Raw genomic sequence first — 17,553 nt, forward strand, 5'->3', positions numbered from 1 at the left:
ACATCCTCCAAACCTAAACCTATTTAAAATTTTGAATTTTATTTGTAAATTCACTGCAGATAACCATGTTACGATTGAATTTGATCCATTTGAATTTGTTGTGAAGGATTTTTGGGCAGGGATGACATTAATCATATGTGAGATACAAATATAGAAATATCCGTTTACCACCTCCACGACAAGAAAGAACCAAGACAGATCACCATTCTCCCTTGCAACATTGCGTTATCCCCTTTAGCATGGTCGCTTAGGTTTCTAGAGAGCACCTATTTTAGACCCCTCATGTGAAATAAATTGATTGAATATACTAGGACTAAACATACCAATTCAAGTTTTTGTCATTCTTGTCTTGTTCGTAAACATTTAAATTTTCATTTTATGATTCTCATAACTCTACTTATATGTCATTTGATATTTTACATAAGGATGTATGGACATCACATGTATTTAGCTCCTTAGGCCACAAATATTATGTGTTTTCTGGATGACTATTCAAATTACTTTTGGACTTTTACAATCTCAAATAAATCTCAACTGTATTCATATTTTCAAATGGGAACTTAAAAACGTTCAATGTGATAATGGTAGAGAATATGTTAATTGTCAATTTTTAAAATAAATTTTGAAGCAAATAGAGTATTATTTTGTCTCTTATGTTCTTACACGTCCATTCAAAATGGTACAGCCGGAAGAAAAAACAATTTCATTAATAGCATCATCTGCACCTTATTAGTTATTACTTCACTATCATCGTGTTTTTGGCATCATACTTTGTATATGACAACATACTTTTAAAATATTTATAAAAAAAAACAAAAGTCTCATTTGTCAATCACCTCTTCAAATATTATACTAGAAAGACTCATTATACTCTCACCTAAGCCTTTGTTTGGGAGTTTGGAGGAGAATGGATGGGAAGGCTTTTAAAAAAAAAATAACTGAGTGAAAAGAATAGAAGGATTTAGGTGGGGAGTGTTTTTAGGGATTTATTTTTATTAAAAAACCAAAATCTTCTTAATTTCAGCGAAATAAAATTTGTATTAGAGGAGGGGTTTGGAGGGTGTTAGTACCTTAGGATTGGCATTAGTTTTGTAAAACAAATAATGTAATCACCTTTGTTGTTTTAATATGTTGGGTTGAAGAAGTTCAACATCCGGACCAACATGTCATGTAAGATGTCATAACATCGTGACTGTGACATCACGCCTGTGTGTAAAACTGAATTAGTTAATTCTGTTATGTGTTAACTGATTCAATATCCTGGGATTAGTTAGAATCCTATGTGGCGTTATGTGTGGAGGTCTTGAAGACTCAATCAGAATATTTGGTGAATATACAGTTTCTAAATATGGAGATATTTTAGGAAGTAAAAGATTGAAGACCTTGATTGTAGCAGAAGTTTTCTGCTGGCTTTATAACAGCAAAGGAGAAGTTTGCTGCGATTTCTGTAGGCCCAAATCCAGTTGGGTGTTTAGGTTATAAATAGCAGATTGTAACCTAGGTTTGGTAAGCCTCAAATAATGTAAAATTAGGGGTGTGTGTGAGGTAAACCTCCCAACCTGTGGGAAGGTTACCATGTGTTTCTCAGTGCTCGAAGGCATGAGATTATTTGTAACTCAAAGCCTGTAGGTAAGAGTTTGTTATGGTCTTGAACGAAGCTGTGAAGCAAGTTCAAGTTGTTTAGCATTACAGTGTATTTGTAGTGATAGGAATGGAAACTGGAGGTTTCTATCTAGGAGTTCCTAGGTATAAATTGCATTGGGTAGGGATTAAGTGAAGAGTTGTAAACGGGGGAGTTTAACTTTGAATTAATACTGCTGATAGTGGATCTTCTTCCTGGCTTGGTATGCCCCTAGAGTAGGTGATGTTGCACCGAACTGGGTTAACAATTACTTGTGTTTTTACCTTCTGCATGTTATAATTTTGTCTGTTATAAAATAAGGTAAACCTGTAATGTTGTAACAGGTGATGTTCAAATCAATGTTGAGACATCATGTTGATAACTGTGCAGGCTCAACAAAAGTAAGTGCTATGGTTGATCTCTGATGTGTCTTTGTACCAGATGGACAGAACTGGGTGTTCTTCCATACTATGGTGATATAGTAGCAGATGTCGTGACATCTGTGAATGTGTGCATATCAGTGAATGTCGTGACATCTGAACTCTGACTACACCAGAATTTCAGAGGGTTTTGGAGGGCTTAGATAAATTGTTCAAATATAATTTTTGTTGTTGTAGTATTCAAAAAAATTAAAAATATGTTAATGATGAACATTATTTTATCATTCTATACAAAATCGTTTTTTTTAATGTTAACAATTTCTTTATATTTTTTTAAAATATCGTTTTTCGAAGCCCTCATTTCCCTTCCCCACCAAACTCCCAAATAAAGCCCAAGAGTATTTGATTGTTTGTGTTATCAATTATTCCATCGACTATAATATATAAGCTTCAACCTCGCTCCACACCATGTGTTTTCTTAGATTATCCATCACATCATTGTGGCAAGAAATCTTATAATTATCATCGAATAAAAAAATTCATATGCTCTTTTATGAAACTCAATTTCCCTTTTCCAAACTACATATTCCAATATCTACAACATAAACTTTTTTAGATAATGGTTTCTCACTTTACTTCATTAACCATTAACTCTAACTCGCAAAATCATATATCGACACAAACATCGTCTCCTTGGTCTTTCTCTCCAACCCAACCTCCTTATCCTTCCCAACAACCAAGTACCTCTCCATCTAAACCACCACCATCATTTCCTACCAATCTCAATCCATAACTATATCAAACATAACATTTTCCTCCCATTTACCAATCCACTTTGAGTTCACAAACTAAACTTGTCACGAGAAGCCAACATGATATCTTCAATCCAACCACAAATATTACGATATTCACACACAAGTTACAAAATCCTTTTTACCTCGTAACCTAATGCCTGCACCTAAAGACTCGGATTGGAAAATAGATATGGATAATAAATATAATGCATTTATTAAAAATAAGATATGTGATTTAATTCTCCATCCATCTGATTTTAATGTTATTGATCTTTGTGGTTTTTTAGACAAAGAAAAATTGAACAATTATTTTGAGAGGCATAAGCCTAACTTGTAGATGTGAATGTCAACGGGCTAGGGCTAGTGTGATTTGTAGAGAGTCATGTCGCCCAAATTTTAAACCTACAATCATCCAAATTATGCTCAGTATTGCTCTCTCTAAACCATGACACATTTATCACTTGGATGTTAAAAATGATTTACTACATGTTAAACTAATACCAACACTTCATATGAGGGTCCATTTATTTATCGCATTCTTGCAAGAACTCTACAGTATCTTACTTTCATAAGGCCAAAACATCTTCTATGATATACAACATCTTTGTTTATTTAGGCATAATTTAATAAATATTCACATGCAGACTCTTAGGTGCATCTTGTGATAAATTAAAGCGCTAGTCAATATGGGTTGAACCTTTACCCATCATCCATTACATCTTTGATCTCTTACAAAAATCCATATTAGGGAGGTTGCCCAAATACCAATAAATCAACTTTTAGTTATTGTGTATTTCTTAGTGACAACTTACTCTCTTGATCCTCCAAATGCAAACCGCAATATCCCACTCTTGTGTTTAGGTCGAATATGGTGTTGCAAATGTCGTGTCTGAATCTTATTGCTTACATAATAAGTTTTAGAGTTGCATTTCCCAATTCACAAAGCTATCATGATATATTGTAATAAGATTAGTGCAATATCTATCTGATAATTCAATTTAACATCAACAAACAAAACACATCAAAATGAATATTCATTTTATTCGCAAAAGAAAGCATGTATTTGGTTTGCGTCCTTCATATTCTCCGTGTCATCAAATTGTAGACAAATTCACAAAGGTTTTTCGTTTATACTCTTTCAAAAGTTTTAAAAATAGACTCAATTTAGGACAATCTCCTGCCAAGAAGGCAGTTAGGTGTGATAGAATATCTTTTTTAATAAGTATTATTAATTTTGTATATTTATTAAATAGAATTAGTTAATAATCATCTATATTTTTAACTTTTATGGCTCATGTTTAATATGATATATTTTTATTCTTCAACTTATATATATATATATATATATATATATATATATATATATATATATATATATATATATATATATATATATATATATATATATATATATATATATATATATATATATATATATATATAACACTTGAGTGCATCAATACCAATTATTAAAAATATGTTTGTTATACAAAAAATAAAAGGTATTTTGTTTTCACAAGGGATGGCAATTGTAGTTTCTGCATACAGGAGAATCTTTCTTTTTAAATATAGAACTACACAGGAAATTTGGAAAGATATGTTAGATTGGATAAGTTAAAATAGGAATCTCATAGGATGGACAAATGAAAAGAAGTGGCTCATCCATGAAACAAAGAAGAAATCTGTTAAAGATTGCAGTAGCTGAAACAGTATGAAATATAAATAAGTAGAAATGAAATTATATTCTCTCAAAAGCAAATACACACAAACTTGAAAGAAAATATTATTCATAGTAATAGGAGATGCACTATGCATAAAATTCTAAAGATTATCGTAAATGCTAGGACATTAAGCATAGACTAGTTATGTTGGTTGTTCTTGGTGGAGTGTATTTGTTGTTTTTGATAATGAAAAGTTGTTTTTATTAATAAAAAGTTATTTTTTTTTTCATTTCTTTTAGAATAATCTATAATTATTAAATACAGTCGAATTCTAGTAATAGTAAACTCATGTGAGTAACTATATTCTTCTAATATAGTATTGTAAGCATGACTTCATGTCTAATTTGATATACATGTGAGATGAATTTTGCAATTCGGTGCGGAGGGGCCCAATATTTCACATGCGTTTTCAGTTACTTGTGGCCACAAATTTCGGAAGCTCTTTTTCTTTAAGCAGAAAATTAAGGGTGAAAAATATTAAAATTAAATTCACTAAACATTCACACATTTTTAAACATAAATTAAAGTAAAAATAAGTTGGATGAGTTAACTTTGGTCGAATTTCATTTTTGTCTGTTAAAAGTATTAAAGTTTAAGTTTGATTTATAATTTATCATTGATTTATTTTTAAGTGTGAGTTTGATTTTTTTGAAAATCTCATTAATTTGTTAGTCAAGAGAACTTATATAGATTATTTATGACATTATTCATAAATTTTTAATTTACTTTTATGGATAATGCTAAATGCTCCAAAGGCACAAGTTAATAGATAAATAAAATAAAAAAAATCTTGAAATTTGTATGATAAATTTAATACAAATTCATAATTAATGATTCTATTATTTTTTTTAATAAAATTTTTTTATTTATGGATTTCTTAACTTGTGTCTTAAGGACAAAAGTTAGCATTACCCTACTTTCATAAGTTCTTAGATAAAAAAGTTTTGTTTTTAAATTTTAATTCAAAATATAATATATAATAGAATAATAATAAAAAATTATTTATATTTATTTGAATAAATCAGTTTTATAAATTTAAAAGACTTTTTTATAGCATAAAGTCTTGTCTTTTTTAATTAAATAGATTTATAAAAAAATCAAAACTTTTTCTATTTAAAAAAAACCATTTGAGTCTTTGTAGGCCAGGCCTTAGAAACTTTTTTAATTGGTTTGGCATATTTTACCCCATAAGTTACCATTCAATCTCAATCAGAAAATTTTATTAAAAAAATTTATTTTATATATTAAATTTTAAATTTTAAAATTTTGATTAAAGGTTTAAATAAAACAAATTCAAATAAAAAATACAAGCTCATACAAAGAAAGGAATTTTTACTCAACTAACCCACTTTTTCAAAAAAAAATCCAAAATAACTCACTTTTCAGATTAATTCCCAAACAACCCCACTTTGAACAGGTGACGCCAGATAAATTGGCGTCTGCTCTCTAAGTTAAAGAGGTAGCGCCAATTGGATTGGCTAGTGCACCTGGTGTTGCCAATCCAATTGGCGCCCATGTGTAAAAAATGAGAGGAGGCACCAATTGGTCTGGCGCCTTTGTGTATTGCGTATTTTTTTTTGAAAAATATTATATGTTTTAGATAAAAGTTGAAATCAGACTAATTGATATTAATATTAATATGTGTTTACATACGAATATCATAAAGACTAATGTCGTTGACCAGGATGACCTAACCGACCTCCGGTACCATATCCCCTAGCTACCCGAACGCGTGACTCTAACCCACATTGATGATTCATCCCAGGTGTTTGAGGATTTGAGGGCCCAGGAACATCACCACCACCTGCAATGAAGCGCTACCGTCATAGCTGAGTTCGTGACTCATGCCAGAGTAGTTGGGATGTGTTTGAGTTATTGGAGGACGACCAAGACGATTGAAGAGAGACATTGGTGTGAATGATGCGTCGAGGAAAGGTTGAAATGATTATTGTGGTATTTGGTAGTCATATGATTGTTGCATCATCCATTGTATATGCTTCACTTGTCTGGTCAAGATCCATTCAAGGCCCACTTGTTCATGGTCTATTATGGAATTTTCTTTGGTCTGTTAAGCATTCACTTCTTGGCCTTACATGTTCATCTTTTGCTTGTCTATGTTCATTGGTTCAAGCCCATTTCCATGGCATCACCACTTCCACTTGATTCAATTCATCCTTAGCATTGCATCTGATCATATCGTCATGCTTAGTCCATGCCTAACCTATTTCATCTAGCCAATGTCATTCATGTCATTTGCATTGTCATTGTTGTTTGGTCCATGAGCCTTTGATTATGACCTAGTTCATTGTACATCTTGTGCCTTGCTAGGGTTTTTGTTTCATGCTTGGCATTGTTCATCCAAGTTATGGTCATGTCCATTGATCCATGACTAGGTATTCATCAAGTTCATCATTTAGTCTATTCCATGTTGATTCATGTTATCATGTTCATTCATTTCAATATATTTCATATCCATACAACTCATTTCAAATAGTCAATGCATTCAAATATCAAATATAATTTCATACAATCACATTTAAAATTCATACATGTACAAAGACTACAAAACTGACCATTTATACAACAGTTGACTTTTGGTCAACAATTGACTTTTTGCGCGACAACCACAACATTTCTAACTAATTACAACAATCAAACTGATACCATTTGGTCCAAACATCACTTCCATAGCATCCTTATTATTTTTTACTCGCACACATCCACGTAAGGCATCGAGTCTCTCAATACTTCTAATTTTTTTGTCTTAGATATGTTTCCGTCTAACCAACGAACCAACTCGCATCAATGTGGGTTAGGGCCACGCATCCGGGTAGCTTGGTAATGTGGTACCGGAGGTCGGTTAGGTCATCCCGGTCAACGATATTAGTCTTTATGGTATTCGTATGTAAACGCATATTAATATTAATATCAATTGGTCCGATTTCGACTTTTATCTAAAACATACATTATTTTTCAAAAAAAATACGTAATACACAGAGGCGTCAGACTAATTGGCGCCTCCTCTTCTTTAGTCAATCCAATTGGCGCCACCTCTTTAACTTATAGAGCATGGGCCAATTCATCTGACGTCACCTCTTCAAAGTGGGGTAGTTTAAAAATTAATCTGAAAAGTGGATTATTATGAGTTAGTTGAGTAAAAATTTCACAAAGAAAAAAATTACAAATATTTGACGCATTTATTTGAATGTTATTTTATAAATATTACTCGAAATATATTGAATTGATTTTTAAAAATAGATTTGAAGTAAACCGCGTGCATATATTTCAATTTATGTATATATTTTAATATTTATTTGTTTTGTATTCATATAATTTCGTTAATTTCTTATTTGTTAAAAATTAATTTATTTTAATATTATTTATTAATTTAATTAATCTATTTACTTATATTATGTCATTATTTTAAAGATAATCATCATCATTTTATAATATTATTTTTAATATACTATATGTAATTTATATCAAATTTATTATTTTATAGTATTTTATTAATATTCAAAAATTAATTCAAATTAAATGGTATAAAGTTGAGTTTGATCGGATTGAAACTTTCAAATTTGAAATGAAATGCAAACAATTTATCCTTCAATTAAACTATCTTTTACTTTAAAATTGACACAAAATGCTTCGTGTGCATCACAAACAGTCTTACTTTTAATGGTTTAATCTAATAGATGTCTTTGTAGGTCGGTTTAATTCAATTTTGAGATAATCTGATCTCAGATCAACTAAAAATATATAAATTGATTTAGATTAGATTGACAAATTTTTGTGAAAAAATTCAAATTGAATTGAATCGAAAAATAACGAGTTGATTAGGGTTCGATTGGTCAAATACATTAATAAAGTGAAAATAAATATTTGAAAAAATTAATGTATTTATGGAAATTAATTTTCATAATACTATAAAAAATTATAGCATTAATATTGTTGAATTATAATTACTAGATCAGAAATTCTTCTATAATAGAATCAAAAATATCTAATTAGAAAAACATGAAACATAAAGGCTTTTGAATATACCATTAGTCAGTTGATTTAGTATTGTAATGAAGTTGTTTCATAGCTTTAGGATTAGTTAGCACAATACACCAGCAACTTTTTAATAACAAATATAGATATCGCTTCACTTTTTTCTTCTTGTTACTAATTTTTATTATAATTATTATATGAATTATGATAATTAATTATTATTACTCAGATAGAACATTGAAAATCCAAAGCTTGAACCAATTGTTATTGGATTTCATTAATTTAATTCGATTTTTGCCCGTATTAAAAAATGTTCAACCTAAATGCCACAGTTTGGTTCGAATTTCCAGATTTGATTTGGCCAACATAAATTATAAAAAAAAAAAATCATTAATATGTCATGGGATTAAGTCAAAAATAAAAGTCATTATTTCATCCCTAATTTGCGTTCTGATGGATCCGTAAAAATCCTTATTGGGATTAAGTAAAAGTCATTAATATGGACATGTGAACTTTCTTGTTCCTTTTACTTTGTGATTAAAGTTGAGCTCTGAAGCAATTATCTTATCCACAATTTGCGTTCATGTTATATTAACTAAAATGTTTAGTAATTAAATGAAGGAGCGAGTTAAAATAACACGACACTTTTTATTTACTTAACAAATAGTTTAGGAGAAAAGGGATGATAAGTGTAAATTTATTTTATACTATCAATCAATGACGACCCTACATTCAGTCAAGTCAGATTGAAAATTTTAAAATAATTGTATAACATTGTAAAATAATATATTTTTATTGGATGACAGTGTAAATTTTTTTTACCATTAAACCAATAATTTAGTAATTGTGATTTGTAAATATAAATCACTAATAAATATTTAATGATATTATGAAAAGATGAACCTTTACCTCAAATTTTGAACGGTATAAATTATGATATAACTTTTTAAACAAAATTATAACTTTTTGTTATTTGGTCAATCACAAATAATAAATGCACGGGGAATTAACAACAGCTAAGAGGAGCAGTGTGAACATGTAAGGTTAACATTTAAATATTCAAGTTAATAAATAGTGGAATAAAAGTGATAATGCAAGTAGAAGTGAGATTATATTTATGCGTGGTTAAGCTAATATATAGGAGATAATTAAAACTATCTTGTATCCCTTAACATGAGATGCGAGGAACAATGTCTGATCAAATTTAATGACGAATGATTTTAGGACGGAAGAGATTAAGTGTCAAATCCTTTGGCGCGGTTCTACCTGATCCATTGTTATTTCGTGAAAGTGCATTTTTGGTTGAACTCATGTAATTAGGTCTCATGTGCCTTTTGAGTTGTACTCTCATGTAGCTAAGTCTCCTGTCTTTTGCACCTTGTGCCGGTCTAAAACAGTTGTCCCTAAGACTTCACTATTACTTATTAATGTGAGGGTTGAGATTGTCAGTCTGTCGTCTTGGTCTTCCCATTAGCTTTGCTATACATAATTGATCGCAAGCCCAAATAAAAGGAGAGGATTGTGTTAGGCAGTCGACAATCAACATAAGACTTTGTTGAATCTCTATGACAATCAACTACGAAATAGTGTGAATGTTAGGTCGTTACCTGTAAGCAATGTGATGTATGGCTCGAGTTAAGGATGTCAATTTGCATCTTTTAATGGGGATCTCTGTGGGAATTATCTGTGTGGAGTTCTGAAGTCAAAGATTTTGCCCCGTGGGAACGAGGATAAAGGAAAAAGTTTCCTCGATGACAATTCGAGGCGGGGATCGGGGAAGAACCCTCCCCTCGCGGATTCCCCGACCCCGACCATATTATTTAACTTTTATATATAATATATAATTATATAATTTTGCATGTTTTTTTTATAAAAATAATAATTAATATATTAGAAAATGAAGAGTTATCAGTAGATTTTTTTTCCATTATATAATGTATTGTTTCACTACCCAAGTATCCAACCCTAAAAAGTTCATCAATTACATACAGTGTACACACCGTCTCCTATTCTTCTTTTCTCAATTTTCTTTGCCTTCTTCATTCCTCATCTCCTTTGTTCTCATCATCATCACAACAACCACTCTCTTTTGTTCATTGTGCTTATGATATATACTTTTCAACTTCACTATACTTCAATTAGTAACCTATTTTTCATTCAATTAGTAAATAAGTGGTTATGTTTTTGTAAGTGCAAGTGTTTTTGCATTTTTTTGTTATTGATACAAGATGTGTTTTTATTTTTTTTAAAGAAAGATGCAAAAAATAAAAGAAAAACACAACGAAATAATAGTGTCATAGTTTTGATCATAAAATATTTTAAAAAAATTAAGACTCGATCTTTGTGGATCTCTGATTCTTCATGGGGATCTGTGGGGATGCGTGCTAGACGATAGGCAACGATCTAGATGGGGTGAATAGATCCCAAGTTAAAAATTTGAACAAAAATTGTTTTGAAAAATTTTATGACGTAACGGAAGTGACCTGAATCGAATCGTCTAACCGAACCGCTATCAAAAAACTCGGATATGAGTAATAACAATAAAAGTATGATAATGAACACAAATTTAATAAATAAACTTTCAACCATAATCAATTGAATGCAATACAAAAAGTAGAGACTATTTTCAATGATAAAATACACAAAAATACTATAGAGACAAATTATCGAATATCTTGTGTACAATCGATTTCGTTTAGAAATTTGTATACACTACACCAAATAAGGGAAAAGAGGGCGCTTATTTTGGCCTATAACAGCGCTTTTAAGCGCCCTCTAATCTGGCGCTGTCATAGGTAAAGACAGCGCTTTGTTTTCCTGGAGAAAGCGCTGTTTAAAGGCCCATATTATAGTGCGCTTTATGAAAAAAGCGCCCTCTGGAGTGGTCCATAAAGGGACACCTTAGAGGGCGCTTTCTGGAAAAAGCGCCCTCTAAAGTTGTCAATGTAAAGTGTTTAGAGGGCGCTTTCTGGAAAAAGCGCCCTCTAAAGTTGTCAATGTAAAGTGTTTAGAGGGCGCTTATTTTTTTAAAATAACTAACACTTTAGAGGGCGCTTTCTGCAGAAAGCGCCCTCTAAAGTTGTCAATGTAAAGTGTTTAGAGGGCGCTTTCTGGACAAAGCGCCCTCTAAAGTTCTCAATGTAAAGTGTTTAGAGGGCGCTTCCTACAGAAAGCGCCCTCTAAAGTGTTAGTTATTTTAAAAAAATTTGTTTGAAAAACAGTGGATATTTAATTGGTAACCTGTTCGCATGCTGCAAAAGTGTAAAATTCATATTGATTTCATCCTTTAATCCAATGTTATACACCATCAATCCATTGATATATACAACATGAATCCATTTATATACAACATTAATCCTCCATATATACAACATTAATATATGATTCTTTGATCAACAATATACAACAACATATTCATGATTTAGTAAAATTACAACACCATACAACATCAACATTCCATACATATATGTACAACAATATACAACCTAGCTATATGATTCTTTGATCAACAATGAATTGACACAATTCATCCTTGATTTCATCCAAATTTGCTCTTGAGTAGGTTTTGTATTCCTCAAAGTACTACAATTAAGAGAATAAAACATATTCATGATTTAGTAACAAATTAGATGAAATATTCGATAATATTAAAATAAACCCTAAGTTATTATTCCATACCATTTTTGGGATGTCTATACGATTCAACGCAATGATGTCTCTCATAAATCTCAATACAAAAAATCCGCAATCGACCGAATTATTTTGCTGAGGACACTACACAGAAAAACAAACAATATATATATAGTTAATTTCTTACAAACACTATTATAAGCAAAAAAACAAACACTATTATAAGCAAAAATAAGATACTTAATATATACCTGAACTCTGACCCAGGTAATGTCCTTCCTAATGCGGTAATTCTTTTTTGATCTAAATTTTAGTATTGCCCTAACAAAATAAAAACGTATATTGAGATCAATCTGACAGACATAATTAAATATAGAAATACACACGAATATTTAGAGGAATTTCACTTACGTGTCAACCGTCTTCTTCAAACCCGGATATTTACTCCAATCACCCGATAACGAATCGAGATAATACACTATTAGTCTCGAAAGATCCATAGCAACCAACACCCAGTGGCCACTGTAAAATAAAACAAAAATTTAGATGAATGAAAATTTTCTACGTAAAAGATATACATAGATTAGAATGAAATTATTAGAAAGAAAATCTAACCCGTTGCCAGAATTAAACGGTAAAAAAAACAAACTGCGTGTAGTATTATCGCCGGCCGCCATGAATCTATCGACTAGATCATTCTTTACGGATGTTGGATTTTTCGATATTAACGTTGCGTTGACACGGGAAGCAGCAATAAAATTGAAACGGTTACACAATTCAGTTCCCCGCATCAATTTGTCATACATATACCTTAAATAGAAACATAATAAATATTAGACTACTCATTGAAATGTGTAAATAAATTGTTCAACTAAGTAAATTATAGATTGATCGGAGTACCATATGTATGTATGAATGACAGCGATGCCCAATTCGGTGTGTTCAAAAAGTTGTTGGAAGTCCTCCTTTCCAATTATTTCGAAATGAGCTTTTCCGAAAACACCTTCATCAAAATCTATACTACGAATGGACCCGTCCATAATATCGGACTCTTCCACCATTTTCTCAAGACGCATCATAATTTGAGATTTTGTCCCGGCCGTCGTTGGAATATCCTTCGTTGGAATATCCTTCGTTGGAATATCCTTCGTTGGAATATCCTTACCATCGCTTTTCAACTTTCGACCGGGAACCTAAAAATTCATATAAAATAAATCATTACTTTTTGTGATGCAAAAGAATCGTTGTGTATATAATTCAATGGGTATATATATTTGTACCTCTTTTTGAGATGCAACCGACTCGATGCGTCTTGAAATCCCTTTACCAGCTTTAGGGGTGGGTCTTGTAGGAGTCTAACATTACCATGTAATAAGGATTGATTAAATATCATAATTGTAGCTGAATTGAAATGTGAATTCTAAATATTCATAATCATTTAGAACATATATACCTCGGCATCAGGGAAAATTAGATCTGACGGCCAACCAACAAAGGATCCGACTGCTTCTCGCATCAACGTTGTCTCTGAAACAACGTCGGGTAATGGTAGACGGGCGTCCGTATCTAATACGAGGTCAACCGAAACTTTCATAAATCCCACCGGGAGGGGATTATGGTGAAGTAATTCACCCGAAGTATTGTGCACTTTTCCCTTGCCAACCATGCGATAAGTTGGTGACGATAGATACAGCTGACAAGGTGAAATGCCCTAAACCAATAATAAATGTTATTGTTAACTTGTATATGTGTCAAGTAAAAAAGTGCTATTTTAATTTCATAATAACATATATAATTACCTCGGGAAATTTCGGTTGATGATTGATACTAGCTCGGTCACTAGTATCTTTTGCCTCGAAAGCGCACCTTTCCTCTCTATACCTTGCATTCTCGTTTTGCAGTTGGAGTACTTGTGCCCTTAACTCCGCCAAGGTCTCCATCACCTCTTTGTTGGTAGGATTTTTTGTTTTTGTTTTTTTAAAAAATGACGACGGAGTCACACCAAAACCCTTACCCCTCACACGACCGGAATACTCAGGAACATTTAGTACTCGACTAAGTACGCTCCTGCAATCCTGGACCTCGGTTGAAGGGGTTTGGGATAAAGTCTCCTGAAATATTATTAGAGGAGATTAAAAATGAATTATATGTCTAACAAAATTTTCGATATAATTAAAGAAATAATGTTACATATACTTACACATTCGTCATAAACATTTTGGACCGCTTCAACGACAGCCCCATCCTTCCCAACCCGAGCAGCCTTCCATAATACGTGGTCCGGAAGAGATGTTGCGTCACTTTTCTCCTCGGCTAGCTACACATTGAATTAGATTATAAGATCATCAATTATAACATATTGTGACAATGTATAAGCTCATAGCATTTGAATATACTCACAATTCTTTGTTGTAACCGTGCATAACCCGTACGCCCTTTTTTGTACGGATACGCGGGTTTTGATGCCCTTTTCCTATTTATGTCGCTTATTTCCTGGATAAAAAAGTTTAAGGCATATTAGAACCAAGTAACTTAACAATTGTATAATACCATAATTAATAGACATTACATGGAATTTTTCGTTTCTTCGTTTGGCGACAAAGTTATCCCATTCATCGGCTGAAATAATCTCGGCATACTTCATTGGCCGTTCTCCTTCAACAAATTTTCCTTCCTCATCCTTGAGAAATTTGTTGCACAAAAAGGATCGAAATCCTCGGAGTCTTTTTCCGGCCAATTGAATACAATATTTTTGCCGGCTTTCATCGATGTGAAAGGATCTCTAAAAAACATACAAATGGAGTGTGTTATTATAAAGTAATATTATAACAATATATGGTTAACAAATAGTTAACAAAAAAACATATAACAATATATGGTAAGTACCTGTATCTCCGACCATATTTTTTCCTTGCCAACCTTCAAGTCCGGACTTCTCCAATTATCACATGTAATCGGAATATGTTGGCGAACAAGGAAACCAATGTAACTTGCCAACATTGAACCGTTAGGCTCAATTAGTTGGTCTTCAGCACTCCAATGTACTTCAAATTTTACACCCTTGTCTCTTGCACGAATGATTGACTTCATAACAGTCAATCCTCGTTTGATTTCTTTTTCAACATTATTACGTGATTCATTCGCGGCATGGGTATCGTCTTGGTTAGCCATTTTATTTGTAATATAGAAATGATTCAATAAGACCCAAGTAAGACAATGATTCAATACGTGAACACATTTACTGCATGCACAAACTTACTGCATACACATTTACTCACACACACCTACTGCATGCAAAAGACCAATGCAAACTTATGGTGTTTGGAACATGAACAAACTTGCATCCATAATCATCAAACTTCCAAGCACAAGCTCAAACACACTTCAAATATATCAGTTTTCAATCAGAAATAAAAAACTCAGTTTGCCCTAAACAACATTAATCAACATAATGCACAAAATGAAAAACTAAGTTTAGAAAATGCCCTAATCAAACACATGAAGAAAGTGAACGGTAACGATGGAGAAGAGAAATACCTTAAAGGTGACGGTAACGATGGAGAAGAAAGTGAACAGTGACGGTGGAAGAGGTTAACGCAGTGAACGTGAACGGTGAGGGAGGGAGAACGAACGACGACGATGACGGTGAGGGAGGGAGAACGAACGGAGGACGAGAGTAATCGCAGTAGAGAGTAATCGCAGTTGAGAGAAAACCCAGTTACGTAAACGAAATAGCTTATAGAGAGGGAAAATAAAGAGACATGCAGTATATGTTATAATTTTAATGTTTACTAAAGGGGACCTTAGAGGGCGCTTTTTTAAAAAAAGCGCCCTCTAAAGGGTGCCTAAGAGGGCGCTTCTGAAAGCGCTCTCTAAGGCTTTCCAAAAGCGCCTTCTAAACTGGAAATGTACATGGACTTAGAGAGCGCTTTTTCAAAAGCGCCCTCTAAGGGTAACCTTAGAGGGCGCTTTCACAAAAGCGCCCTCTATTGTTGTCCCTCCATTTTTTTTTGGCTTCACTTTAGAGGGCGCTTAGTGACAAAAGCACCCTCTAAAGGGGGCCTAAGAGGGCGCTTCTAAAAGCGCTCTCTAAGGCTTTCCAAAAAGCGCCTTATAAACTGGAAATGTACATGGACATAGAGAGCGCTTTTTTAGAAGCGCCCTCTAAGGTTACCCTTAGAGGGCACTTTCAATAAAGCGTCCTCTATTGGTGTCCCTTCATTTCCTCATTATTTTTTCGCTTCACTTTAGAGGGCGCTTTGTTACAAAAGCGCCCTCTAAAGTGCGCTGTCTATTCAAGTTGTTCGCTCCTTATTTTTTCTCTTCACTTTAGAGTGCGCTTTTGTAATAAAGCGCCCTCTAAGGGGCGCTGTCTATTCCAGTTTTTGGCGTAGTGATAATTTTTTTGATCTTCAAATCCAACCACGATCTAAATGATTGTGATCAACTCAACAAAACCTTTTTCAAATGGTTTACAAAAGGACTAACCAAACGTATTGATCTCACAATCGATGAATTCAATAATCTGCAAATGAAACATAAAAGAGATAGATAGATAGAGTATACAATGATTTGTTTAGACAGTTTCCCAATCGACCTCGCTATGGGTACGTCTGCCCTCAATTCGAACTCGAATTGAGATAATGAAATTAACATTACTTTGCAAAAGTACAATACAAGAGAAATGTAGCAACGAAACCATACAAACCCTAAGTTTGATGTTGATTCAAACACTTTCTCTTTCCTTGATCTGAGCTTGACCAAGTAACCCAACAATGCCAATTTGATCCATTGTCCCATGCTACTCCTTTGCAAGAACCTTCTATTTTTTAAAGTCTTCACTCGATCAAATCCAAATTGTGAATTATTGTAATCCAAGATTTACCAATATGATCCACCGTCTCACGCTACCCCTTTGCAAGAAACTCCTGTTCTTCAAAGTCTTCACTTGATCGGATCCAAATTGCGTAATCTTGTCCAAAACCTTCAAATCCCTAATTGATCTTGAAGGAAAATCCCAACTTGGTTTTCTTATTTGAAACCCTCAAAGATCTCAATCCAATTTACAACTCAACAACCTAAATTGGACGTTATCAACCGATTCTAGATGGCACACAAACAAAGAATGAGTATGTATACTTTGTTTGTGTGTATGCATAGAATGAGGTTGAAGATGATTAGAACTCTTTGAAATTCTGGTTTTGTGTAAGTTTATTCTAGAACCTTACTAGAAATTATGCATGCATGAAGTATATATATGTATGAAAGTTTGAGACAAAATGAATGCAAAAGATTTGAAAAAGTCATGAATTTTTGAAAAAATATGTTGCATTTATCGACCTATGTAAGTGATGTATTGACATGTTTGATGCATGTGTCGACCTGTATAGGTCATGTGATGACCTGTATAAGTC

Source organism: Lathyrus oleraceus, chromosome 1 (assembly GCF_024323335.1).
Source record: "Lathyrus oleraceus cultivar Zhongwan6 chromosome 1, CAAS_Psat_ZW6_1.0, whole genome shotgun sequence".
NCBI classification, from domain to species: domain Eukaryota; kingdom Viridiplantae; phylum Streptophyta; class Magnoliopsida; order Fabales; family Fabaceae; genus Lathyrus; species Lathyrus oleraceus.